Source organism: Pongo abelii, chromosome 14 (assembly GCF_028885655.2).
Source record: "Pongo abelii isolate AG06213 chromosome 14, NHGRI_mPonAbe1-v2.0_pri, whole genome shotgun sequence".
Classification (NCBI taxonomy): Eukaryota; Metazoa; Chordata; class Mammalia; order Primates; family Hominidae; genus Pongo; species Pongo abelii.
In genome coordinates this window covers 103658353-103671800 of record NC_071999.2, presented here as the reverse complement: position 1 = coordinate 103671800, position 13448 = coordinate 103658353, and the positions used below count along the sequence as shown (strand labels likewise).

The following is a 13448-nucleotide window of genomic DNA, read 5'->3' as shown; positions in this document are numbered from 1 at the left end:
TCCTCTCCAGCATGTGTTGTTTCCTGACTTTTTAATGATTACCATTCTAACTGGTGTGAGATGGTATCTCATTGTGGTTTTGATTTGCATTTCTCTGATGGCCAGTGATGGTGAGCATTTTTTCATGTGTTTTTTGGCTGCGTAAATGTCTTCTTTTGAGAATTGACAGAATCAGGCCTCCTTGAGCTGTAGTGGGCTCCACCTAGTTCGAGCTTCCCGACTGCTTTGTTTACCTAAGCAAGCCTGGGCAATGGCAGGCGCCCCTCCCCCAGCCTCGCTGCTGCCTTGCAGTTTGATCTCAGACTCCTGTGCTAGCAATCAGCGAGACTCCATGGGCGTAGCACCCTCCGAGCCAGGTGCGGGATATAATCTCCTGGTGTGCCATTTTTTAAGCCCTTCAGAAAAGCGCAGTATTAGGGTGGGAGTAACCCGATTTTCCAGGTGCCGTCTGTCACCCCTTTCTTTGACTAGGAAAGGGAACTCCCTGACCCCTTGCGCTTCCCGAGTGAGGCAATGCCTCGCCCTGCTTCGGCTCGTGCACGGTGTGCTGCACCTACTGTCCTGTGCCCACTGTCTGGCACTCCCTAGTGAGATGAACCCAGTACCTCAGATGGAAATGCCAGAGCTGTTCCTATTTGGCCATCTTGGCTGCCCTCCCTAGTTAAGGTTTTTAAAATTAAATTACTTCATTAAAGGGTAGGAACATGTTTGAAGCTCTTGGTAAGTATTATTAAGCTACTCTCCAGGACTTTTGCGATACTCTTGGGTTTGCCTTACTATACCACTGCTAGCAATAGGTATTATTGCAGAATGAATAGATTGATAATATTATGTCATTGTAAATTATTTATCAGGTTTAAAAAGTGACCTTTTGGTTCATAGGACACATTTTCCTAAATATTCTGTTATCAAATAAAACAACAGTAGAATTGTAGTGGGAATTGTGCTAAGTGATTATCTCTTTTGGTTCAAATCACAATCTTATGATACATGTAGTATACTCATTTTCTTAGAAAGTTTCAACCACTTGCCTGAGATAACCTCGCTAGGAGTTGGCACAGAACCAACCAGGTCTGACCCCAAAACATATGTAAAATTGTATTTATTTTTCATTTTAACTAATGTAGTTTTATCAAACACATTAGGATCAGACACTCAAGATTCCCTCACATTTTTATACATTATTGAAATGTTCCAATCTCTTTCTTTCAACTTATTTTCTGAATGAATTATATACAATAATCATTTTATCAATTTCTTCAAAATTGGCATTTTAATTGATGTTGCATTAAGGGCATACATTAAATTCTTGAAAAGTAACATCTTAATTAGCATCAGGTCTTCCAGCAACATGATGTCAAGATGCTCTTAGAAACCTTATTTAGTTTTGTGGTTTCTTCACCATAGCTTGTTCACCTTTCTTGGTGAGGTGTTTTCTGTTTCTTTTTTTCTAACATTAATGAGTGGGATTTTAAAAAATTATCTTTTAGCTGACTATGGTTAGCCCTGATTTGAAATCAGTCCTTGGTATCTATGGGGAATTGGTTCCAGTACTCCTCTCAGATACCAAAATTTGAGGGCACTCAAGTCTCTGATATAGAATATGTTCAGTATTGATCATGGCAATCATATGGGAAATTCTTTTTTTGTCCTTTACCATACTAGGATTATCTCTAGAATTTTACCTTCGTGTGTGTGTGTGTGTGTGTTTATGTATTTACTGTGGACCCAGGGATAATGCAGTCAGTGGAAATTCCACCTTGAGTTTGGTGCTTTTTCAGTCTTTAGTTTTCAGTATTGTCATGCAATTTAATGGGGAATTAGGAACTGGTATATGGCCCCAAAACTTGCTGCTATTTTAACTCTGAAACGAACATACGCATTTTAGAAAGATTTTCAACACATGGTGTAATATATTATTGCCTAATTAACTTTAAAATTTAATCCATTTCCCTAAGCATCTCAGTCTTCTGAGGTAAGATTATAATTGGCTTTTCCTAATTAGATTTATCCCACATTCCATTATTCCCCATTATACATGCTATTTCCACCGCCCTCCAGAATTTATAGTTTTCCAGACCAGGACTAGAGAAAGTAAAGCTTGGAGTTCATAAAAAAACAAACTCCTGAGCTGAAGGTCTACCACTCACTCCACTCTCTTGGCCTAGACCTGTTGATTTCTACCACGGAACAGGAACATTTCCACCACATGGTTCTGCTGTTCTCATATCCTGCACTCTTGTTCCTGCAACTCAAAATTCATGGTAAAAAAAACACCTGTTACTAACAGAACTGAAACTTTTTCTTAACCTCATGCTTATGTCTAGCCTCAGGACTACAAGGAACTGGAATTTCTTGAGGATAAAAATATATGGGCCTATAATGGTGAAGATATGTCATTACGCATTGTCAAAACCCATAGAGTGTACACCACCAAGAGTGAACACTAATCTAAACTATGGACTTCGGGCGAACATGATGTGCCAATGCAGGTTTAGTGATTGTAACACATGCACCACTCTGGTGCAGGATGTTGATAGTGGGTTAGGCTGTGGGTGTGGGGGAAGGGAGTGTATGAGAACTCTCTGTACTTCTGCACAGTTTTTCTGTGAACCTAAAACTGTTCTAAAAAGTAAAGTGTATTTAAAAATATATATGTTTAAATAGCCCTCAAATACTATCTGGATGTCATGCCCAGAGACTCTCTGGACTCCATCTCTGCCTCTGTTAAATGCCTCGCATCTTCCCACGGGACATTCTTAGGTCATTGCTTAGGAATCTAAATCCAACAGGGCTCATTTCTCAGGAATGTTCTCTGCTGTCTAATCAGTCTTCCTGCCCACCTCTCCTTTTGTTTCTTCTTGTATTCCTGTGTGCTTCCTGGAATGCTATAAATAAATATTTTAAAATCTATCCCTTTATGGAAAAGCCACAAAATTATTCTATAAACATTAAGCATTGACAAGAATAAATGTTAACAAATAAACAAATGACAGAGGTCACAAGACTTAAATAGTCCCCACTTTGTGGCTGATGGCGTCATTTACTATGATCATACAGTGTGCTCTTTTGGGGATCCACAGAAACATTGGTGTCGATCTCTAGAGTTGGTTATTTTTATCTCAAGAACACTTAGGCCAGGCGCAGTGGCTCACGCCTGTAATCCCAGCACTTTGGGAGGCTGAGGTGGGTAGATGACTTGAGGTTAGGAGTTCAAGACCAGCCTGGCCAACATCATGAACTCCATCTCTACTAAAAATACAAAAATTAGCAAGGCATTGTGGGTGCCTGTAATCCCAGTTACTTGGGAGGCTGAGTAAGGAGAATCACTTGAACCAGGAAGGCAGAGGTTGCAGTGAGCCAAGATTGCACCACTGCACTCCATCCAGCCTGGGTGACAGAGAAAGACTCTGTCTCAAAAAAAAAAAAAAGGAAAAATAAAACACTGTAAAAAAAACAACAACACTGTAAATAGTGTAATTTTGTTTTCCTCTTGGTTTTGGCTACCAGGGAACTCAGAATTAAGTATGAAGAACTCAGCTTTCAAAAGTACAGGCCAGCCTGGGCAACGAGCAAGATTCCATTTCTATTTTTAAAAAAAATACAGGACCATTTGTCATGCACTGTGAATAATAACTTTTCCTGTGGGTTTTTTTTTTTTACCTTATTTTTCTACTATATTCTCTTTGCCCTTATTTCCTATTCAGTTTATGTAGTATGCATTTCTACAAGCCTCCCAAGATACTGAAAGGCGAGAAGAAGTGTTTTTATATGACATTGCAATTCTCAGCATGAGTGTCTCTGGCTTTGCAAATTTTCATTGGCCTGTGTAGTCACATGCTGTCTTTCCTTTGACATTCGATACATACCTGAACCATATGAGCCCAGGAAGGCAGCACCAATGCAAATGTTAGTTTAATTCAAACATAATTGGGAATCAAATTTTTCAGAAAGGTACATCATGCAATGAGTTCCTAATACAAGTGAAAGTGACTTTAGTATTAATTGCAAAATTATCACTAATATTATTATTATCTGTGCTATTTTTTCTTCATCTGGTTGGTATATTTAAAAAAAAAAAACTAACCAAAATTTGGTTGGGAAATTTTCCTCTTTATAACATAGTACATGAATCAGTAGGAATTGTTCATTCTTTCTGTTTTGTTGTTTTAATGTGACCATGGAAACATGGAGAGTAGCTAATAAATCCTTGATGATACTCAGGTTGCCTTTGATTTTACTGTCCTCCTGTTTCTGTTGTTAATGTTGGGTTAATTGCAGCACATAATTTACCAGATAGCAACAGTAGGTATGTGCCACATAATTTTTTATTCAGACCTGTAACAGTGCCTCATACACAATAGATGCTTCATATTTGTTGAATGAAGGATTATAAGAATAAAGGAATGAGTGGATGAAGAATAAACAAGTCAGGCTAAATCTTAAAAATGAGCTCTGGCAGGCCAGGCACAGTGGCTCATGCCTGTAATCCCAGCACTTTGGGAGGCCGAGGCGGGTGGATCACAAGGTCAGGAGATCGAGACCATCCTGGCCAACGTGGCGAAACCCCATCTCTACTAAAATACAAAAAATTAGCCAGGTGTGGTGGTGCGCGCCTGTAGTCCCAGCTACTCGGAGGCTGAGGCAGGAGAATTGCTTGAACCCGGGAGGCGGAGATTGCAGTGAGTCGAGATTGTGCCACTGCACTCCAGTCTGTCAACAGAGCGAGACTCCGCCTGGAAAAAAAAAAAAAAAAAAGAGCTCTGGCAAGGCTGTATAAGAGAAAGGGATTCCATTTTGGGCAACTCAGAATTCATGGTAGAAAACACCTGTTACTAAGAGAAGCTAAACTTTTTCTTAGTATTGGAATTGCCAAAACATTGTTTTAGGCTTTTATCATTCCTAAGAGGTGTTATTTAAAGCTGGATCTCTGATAAGACTGTTGAGATGGTCTAAAGGATTCCAGGCACCTGAATTTTATCTCATGTGTCAACTGTTCTTCCTTGCTCTAAAAAAAAAAAGGCAGCTGGAAAAGAACCAATTGCAGGGGAAGTAAAAACTAAGAATTCAACAGCCAAGCTTCATCTTATATAGTGCAAGACTGGCTGCTTAATTTGAAGAGCCTCGTGCATGAACTCAGAGCCTTGTTCAAAATTGTTAAGAATTTCAGGACTACAACAGAGCACTGAACCGAGCTTTGATTTCTTCTAAGTGTAGGGTCGTTTACACATAAAGCTAGCTCTGCATATATGTTTCTAGTTCCTTATTGTTTTTGAACAAATAAAATTGAGTAGGTCTGATATAAGCAAACTTTTATTTGTAATACTGTTTAATAGAATGTTCTGCAATGATGGAAATGCTGTATATCGCACTAATGTGTAGTCACTACCTACCTATGGCTATTGAACTCTTAGAATGTGGCTAATGTGACTTGAAATGTGGCTAGTGCCACTGAATAACTGTATTTTAATTTTATTTAAGTTTAATAATATACATTTAAATAGCCATACGTGGATGTGGCCAGTGGCTACCATATTGGACAGAGCCATTTAATGAATCAACCGAACCAAAGACAATAAAGGAAGTAGTTTCATGTAGAAAGAATCTGTAACAATAGAAAGCAAACAATCGTTTTTTATTTTTTACATTTTTCCCCAAAAGCATTGTTTTTACTAATACAGAGTCCTAACCACTTCAGTGATAGGAGGAGCGGGAGAGCCTCCTTTTTCAATCCAGAGACCTCCATAAAGTTGGTTGGTTGTTACCAAACACAGAGGAAGTGACATCACAGATTTGGTAAACTAAGGACAATGTTTAGTCTCTGCTGGAACAACAAGGTGCAGTGAATCTCTGCTCATGTAAGAATCCTGAATTCAGGAATTTCAACTGTAACTATTCGAATTTCTATCTCTGAAGATTTTAGGTCATTGATAGCACAGTAGAAAGGCATGTAATTGCGGTTGCCACTGTGTTCAAATGTCCAGGCAAATTTCTTCTTCACTGCAAGGAAGCTGGTTGACTCAGCTTGTTTAACTCCTGCTGCAGTGGCTTTAAACCCACAGTAGTAACCTGCAGCATCACACTTGTACACCTGAGGGCCTAGTTCTTCAAATATACTAATTAAAATCATACAACAACCAAGAGGCCTAATTTCAGCATTCTGTGTATAGACCTGAATAATATCAGCAATTCCTTTTACACAACATGTCCACAGGAATCTAATAGCCATACTTGTATTTGCAATTAGCTGCCTTATATTGCGCCCTCTGTTCCCGGGATCTGCTGTCAGCTGTCACTCCTGTGATCACATGGCCAGTGTTTTTGGTCATCTTGAATAAGTGAGTCCTGGAATCCAATAATTAGTCAGGTACTATCTTCTGTGTGACAATTACTGCACAGTCTTTCTTTCTGACAGCTACTGATGTAAGGCCACCCTGGTTAATAGCCTTAAAAGCATATTGTACTTGGTAGAGCTGGCCCTTGGGTGAAAAAATTATAAGGTGGCAGTCAAAACCAGTGCTGGAATCATGGAACGTGTTGGTACACCCACTGCTTCACTCACAATCTCTGGTGCAATATCTTTTATATTAACTGTCTTGAGCAACTGACAGCAGCTACAGTTGCATGCTATCCCAATGGGAAATTGCCACATAGCTTCTAAACTCATAAATAGAACAAGAAATGTCTTTAAGACACAGAACTGTGAAACTTGGAGGAGATCCCTGCCTAAAAATTTTGGTAAGGGTAGAGAGTTTCCATGGCAACGAATAATCCATCCAAATGTAATTAAAAGTGAGTGACTAGGGGATCTATATTGTTCAGCTCTAGTATATTTTACCTTTATATTTTTCTAAGCCACTGATATGCTAATATATCAGACAATATTTGTTCAGGACTGACGTGACAAGTCATTGTAAGAAGAAAAAGAGGACACAGTCATCTTAAACATTGGCAACTCTTCAGATAAAATGAAAAGGAAAGATGTATTCTGTTGCTACTATTTGGAATTCCTTTGAATCGTGAACAGAGGAGTCATTATTTATGGTTTTCCACTTAGGATCACATTTCCTCCCTGAGGACGCTGTCAGGTTACCCTTTAAGGACTCTCCCTTGGTCCTTCCCAAGAAGTACCTGCCCTGGTTCTCCAGCCGGGTTCCAGTCCGCAGCCATTTCTGCCAGCTCTTCTCCACTCCAACCCCAGGCCCAAGGCTATGACCATGGGCAGCTTTGAGAGGCTCCACAAAGGAGTTGACAGATCCAGTGGCAAACAGTGACAACCACTGTCCTTGCAGTTTTAATGCTGACCAGTTTTGTTGTGTATATTTGGAAAGAAGTCGGTCATTTGAAAAAATTACACAGTGAATACTATTGGTATGAGTGAATGAGAAGAATTTGTGCATTTTTATTTTGTTTTAGTTACAAATCACATGTCCCTGGGTGCTGAAGGAAAATGCAGGGAGTTGTTGAAACCAGCTGCTCAAGTGAGCTAATTCCTCTTCCAGAAAGATGTTTATTGCTAGAAAAACAATCAACAGGCCAAAATCATTCTCAAAAGGAAATAATGTGAATAACTTAATTAGCAATTGTCTATGTTTAGGATGTGGAGAAAATCCAGTGACACGGGGCTACGGAAAGGTCCTCGTGGCACATGAGGCAAAAGAAGGAATGAAAAGAGGGAAGGAGCAGGGAAGGAAGAGTAGACACAGCTGAATTGGTTTAAGGGGCCCATACATGTCTAGCCCACCTCTTCCATTCAGCTTTCATGGCATAAACTCTGCAATTACTGGTTTGCTCTTGCTGTTGCCCCAGGACAGCAGTGCCCTGGTCAGCCATAAAGGCAGCAAAAGATCAGAAGTCGGGCTCTCTGGGCAGTGAATATTGAGAATCTCACTTATGTTACAAGGAACACCTAGCTTAATCCAGGGATTCTCAGTGGGAAAGGAGTAGAGCTCAATCTGCAGTGGAAGGAGGTTCCCAGATTTCCAGGGCAGGGGAAAGACTGGCTTTTTCTACAGTAAGCCACATGTTTTTTTTTTTTGGTTTTTTTTTTTTTTGAGACGGAGTCTCACTCTGTCACCCATACTGGAGTGCAGTGGCACGATCTTGGCTCACTGCAGGCTTCGCCTTCCGGGTTCATGCCATTCTCCTGCCTCAGCCTCCCGAGTAGCTGAGACACTACAGGTGCCTACCACACCTGGCTAATTTTTTTGTATTTTAGGTAGAGACAGGATTTCACCATGTTGTTAGCCAGGATGGCCTCTATCTCCTGACCTCGTGATCCACCCACCTCAGCCTCCCAAAGTGCTGGGATTACAGGCATGAGCCACCGCGCCTGGCCGCCAAATGGATTCTGATGCATCCCGTTAAGGGGAGGGCCACATTTTCCTTCTTTTGAGAGTCTCTATACACAGTAAAATTTGATGGAACTATGTTGCACATTTGAAATACGGAGGTTGGAAAAATGTTAGGATGCATTGTTTTCTTTAAAAAAAATCTCTTTAGTCTCCTTATATCTAGCACAGCCCCTTAACCCCCATCCCATTATTTTTGTCTTTCAAGACATTGACAGTTTGGAAGCATCCAAACCTATTTTTGTGGCATGTCCCATGGTGTGGATTTGTCTAATTTTTTCTCCATGATTCGATCCAGGTGAAGATACCACATAGGTGACATTGGGTGCTTCCTTTTGTGTCACAGAGGGGCCCATGATAGACTTTTGTCCCTTTGTTGGTAGTGCTTGGTCTGATCACCTGGTTCATGTGGTGTCAGCCAGGTCTCATCACTGAAAAGCTACCTCTTTCCCTTGGCAAGTAAGAAGTAATTTGTGAATATCTGTTTCCCTCTAACCCTTCCACCGAGTGGCCTCAGCATTGCTGATTGCTGATCCTTCCCTGAATCTACTTTGATGTGGAGGATTGGAAGGGATGACTTCTTGATTCTGTCTTCCATATCTATTAGCTAGTATCCTATAAATGGCTCATCCTATTATTATTTTTTAATTTCACTATGAACTCTCAGATTCAGTTTTTTAGTAAGCTGTTTTTTTGTTGGACATCATACCCTTTGCCTTGCGAAGTATTTACCGAACTATGAAATACTAGTCCTGTGAAATGTTCTAAGAAAAACTAGCATCCTATGGTTAAATAATTTGCAGAACATAATGTATTTATATCTCACAATGTTACATAATCCACATTAGGATATTGAAAACCACAAGAGCCTATTTAACTTTGTTTAAGCAGGTGTTTCTCAAACTTATTTGACCATGGAAATCTTTTTCCTATTCAACATTAGTACTTGATGGAACACATTTGCAGAAACACTGGCCAAGAGCCAGCTCTATTAATGTTTAAATATTTCATCAATAATATGAAACAAAGACTGATGATGATGGTTGGCGTATCACTGTTCAATAAACTCTGTATGATTACAATCGTTATTTTCCTATTGTCATATTCATAAGGTCAACTCAGCATACCCCTGAGGGGCTGGAGGTCAAGAACAACCCTAAAGTAGGCAAAGGTTTCTTTAAAAGAACAAAAAAACAGTTAATCATCAAATAAAAGATTGATACATTGACTTCATTAAAAGTAAGGACTTCTGTTTATCAGGAGATATCAACAAGAGTGTGAAAAGGCAAGCTTCAGACTGGGATAGTACACTGTACTTATAAACACGTGTCCAGAAAATGTAAAGAACTCCTACAAATGTGTAAGTAAAAGATTAAATAAATCTTTTTTGAGTCATTTAATAAAACAGTAAACAAAACATTTACTTAATGGGCAAAAATCATAAATAGCCACTTCAAAAAAGAGGGTAACCAATGACCAATAAGCATATAAATATATTGGCCTTAGAGAAACATGAAGTGAAATCCACAATGACATACCACCATGGGCCCACCAGAATAATGAAATGAAAAATGACAAAGCCTGACAGTGCCAGGTATGTGTGTGGAAGGTGGAGTTAATAGATGCCGTGAGGCACCACTTGGACCTTCTTTCAGTCAAGTAACTGCTGCCCTGCTGCTGAGAATGCTGACAACCTTCACTCTCTGATCCTTCAGGGATTGCCTCTGCATCTTGTTCAAGGTCACAATGACTGAAGAGGGTACAGAGGACTAAACCATCTGAGCCCAACTCAGGACAATTCTAAGGGCCCCATTCTAACTCCCCCTGTCTGGGGGTTGTTGGCCCTGCATCGCACAACTTCTCCCTCTGGCCAATCTTACTTCCTCTACTCCCTTCCACAGGAGTTAATTCCAAGGACATTTGGTAATAAGTATCCCGCACACTAAGCTCTGTATCACAGCCCTCTTCCCAGGCAATCCATCCTGTGACATGGTGCAACTGGAGTACTCACACATTGCTTGTTTGTGTAAACTGGTACAACCACTTGATAAAACTATCAATGTTTACGAAAGTTGACAATCAAATCTTGTAGTTCAGCAATTCCCCTCCTAGATAGTGACCTAGGAGTGAGTATTGTGGCTATCCACCAAAAGTCATGTACACAAATGTTCATAGCAGCTTTATTCATAATAGACTCAAACTGGGAATGACTCCAATGTCCATCAACTGTAGATTGCCTCCTCTCCTCTTCTCCCTCTTTTCTTTTTTTTGGATGGGGTCTCCCTCTGCCGCCCAGGCTGGAGGGCAGTGGCCTGATCTTGGCTCACTACAACCTTTGCCTCCCAGGTTCAAGCAATTCTTCTGCCTCAGCCTCCAGAGTAGCTGGGACTACACACATGTACCACCACACTTGGCTAAGTTTTGTACTTTAAGTAGAGATGAGGTTTCACCATGTTGGCCAGGCTGGTCTTGAACTCCTGACCTCAAATGATCCACTCACCTTGGCCTCCCACAGTGCTGGGATTACAGGCATGAGCTATTGCACCCAACCCTCTCCCTTTCTCTGCCATCCCTCTAGAGACTACAGGGGTCAGAGGAATTCTCACGCTCACAACCGATCCAGGTCCCCTCACCTGGAAAGAGTTCCCACATCAGCATTTGGAGGCCAAATATCTAATAGCAGCATTTTCCACATTGTGCACCAGAGAGTGCTACTATGTATAATCTAAAGAAAGTGTTCTGGGGTCTAGTTATTTTTGGGACATGAGTGGAATTTGAGTTTTTTCCAAGATGTGAGACGTGTTATGTGGGGTTTCCCAAACTTGCTTGACTTTATCATCGTTTTCAGCAAACCCTCTCATGGTGTAAGACCTCTTCAGAACACAGTACAGAGCTGTGCTGTGAACAAACCAACATTTTAAACTAAAAAAACCTCACTAAAACCTAAAAACACCTGGTATTTAACTATAGGCATGGACCCAGCATTTATTCTTCAGTGTAGTATCTGATACATAGAACCCTTTGCCCTGCTGTCCCCAAACTGCCTCTGTATCCCCACTGTCCCTCGCTAATCCTATTTTTACCCTGAATTCTTCCTTAGAAGTAGACCCAGCCTGTAACAGCAGAGCCTTGAAGCCTTGCTGTATTGCCATCCCCCTCTACTCTGTCCCACAGACACCTCAAGTTCCCAGGAGGGACTAGCTCAGGCTGGTGCACAGATCTTGAAAAGTGAACAGAGCCAGCAGCAGTCTCTGGGGCCGTGTCTGGAACTTCGGCTCAGCCTGGGTTACTGGGATGCTGACATGTGAAAGTAGGGAAGGTACAAATTATTTCTTGGCAGTAAACTAAACTGTATCTGCCTTAAGAGAAAAGGGAATGGCAAGGAGATAGGACTAGGATGTCTTTGACATCAGGGTTTATGTGTAGATGACCATCTCTGTATTGTGGCGGTGCCAGATGCAGGTGTAACCTCTCAATAAATAATAGCTGAATGAGCATGGAATGAGTGGATTCAATTTAAGTAAAAGGATTAACAGTGGGGAAAAGGTCATTTAGAATTAGAAGCTTGTTAGAAGAATTAGAAATTAAGTGGCAGAGTTAGAAACTCAACTCTGCCACTTTATTAGCTGTGTCTTTCAGTGATTCATTTTTAGTACTTAGAGCCAGTTTCTCAAAAATAACATTGAGTTATTTATCCTTCTACCTATGTTCATGTACTTGCATATGTATATGTGCATAGGAAGATGCTGGGAATGATTTACATCCATTGTTAACATGGCTGTTTTGGGGAACTGAAAGTTGGGGTGACTTTTTTTTTTTTTTTTAAGAAGGAGTCTCCCTCTGTCACCCACGCTGGAGTGCAGTGGTGCGATCTCGGCTCATGGCAACCTCTGCTTCCCAGGTTCTGGTGATTCTCCTGCCTCAGCCTCCTGAGTAGCTGGGATCACAGGTGCGTGCCACCACGCCTGGCTAATTTTTTTATTTTTAATAGAGACGGGGTTTCACCATGTTAGCCAGGATGGTCTCAATCTCCTGACCTCGTGATCCTCTTGGGGTGACCTTTTCTTCGCTTCACTAATCCTGATGTTTTTAAAGGTATAAAAGCACATCACACTCAAAATAGTGTAAAATTGTAAATATGAATCATTGATACTGAAGTTTTTAAAATGGGAGGATCTTATACTAAAAAATCCCCATAAGCTAAACCAAGAATCTTTCCTTCAGTTTCTTTATTCCCAACTCATACATACTAAATAGGTCTTCGTATTTACTCTTTCAAGCAGCTAGTCCTCTACCTTTTTCTCTGCTGAGAAATCTTGGAGGAATCCTTAGAGGCTAACATGAAGACTACTAAGAAAATATAGAAAGAAATAACACAGCGTCTTACCTAGAATAGCAGCAAATCTTTTAAAACTCAATACTTCGATGTTGGGGATGTTGAATATTATCTAAAAACTATTTATAGGCCGGGCATGGTGGCTCACGCCTGTGATCCCAGCACTTTGGGAGGCCAAGGCGGGAGGATCATGAGGTCAGGAGATCGAGACCATCCTGGCTAACATGGTGAAACCCCGTCTCTACTAAAAAATACAAAAAATTACCCGGGCGTGGTGACGGGCACTTGTGGTCCCAGCTACTTGGGAGGCTGAGGCAGGAGAGTGCTGTGAACCCGGGAGGGAGCTTGCAGTGAGCAAAGATCGCACCACTGCACTCTAGCCTGAGTGACAGAGCGAGACTCTGTCTCAAACAAAAAAACCCACAAAAACTATTTATAAAAATATTTATTAAAAATACTAGATAATATTCAATGATGTAAAACCAGTTGAAATGATCCATTTAACAGATGAAGAGCCACTATGTTTTATTAGTATTTATGTGGCAACATATTTTAAGTTAAGAAACAAGTAAGAGGTCAACAGCTTCTTTCAGAAGTTTGTGATAATATTCTCTGCTTCATAGATCCTAGAGGTCAGTTGGGTTCCAAATTGGGCAGCACCTTACTCCTTTAGCTACATATATTTTCATTCGTGGACCTCTAACAAACGAATAATATAACTTGAGAGAATTTCAGAGTACTACTTTTTAGCCTCAAAGACA

General features: G+C 40.6%; 1 pseudogene; it reads right to left on the bottom strand.

The window, feature by feature from the left end:
- Window positions 1-5785: 5785 nt before the first annotated feature.
- Window positions 5786-6475, bottom strand: LOC100444651 (proteasome subunit alpha type-6-like; annotated as a pseudogene).
- Between the last annotated feature and the right edge of the window lie 6973 nt (window positions 6476-13448).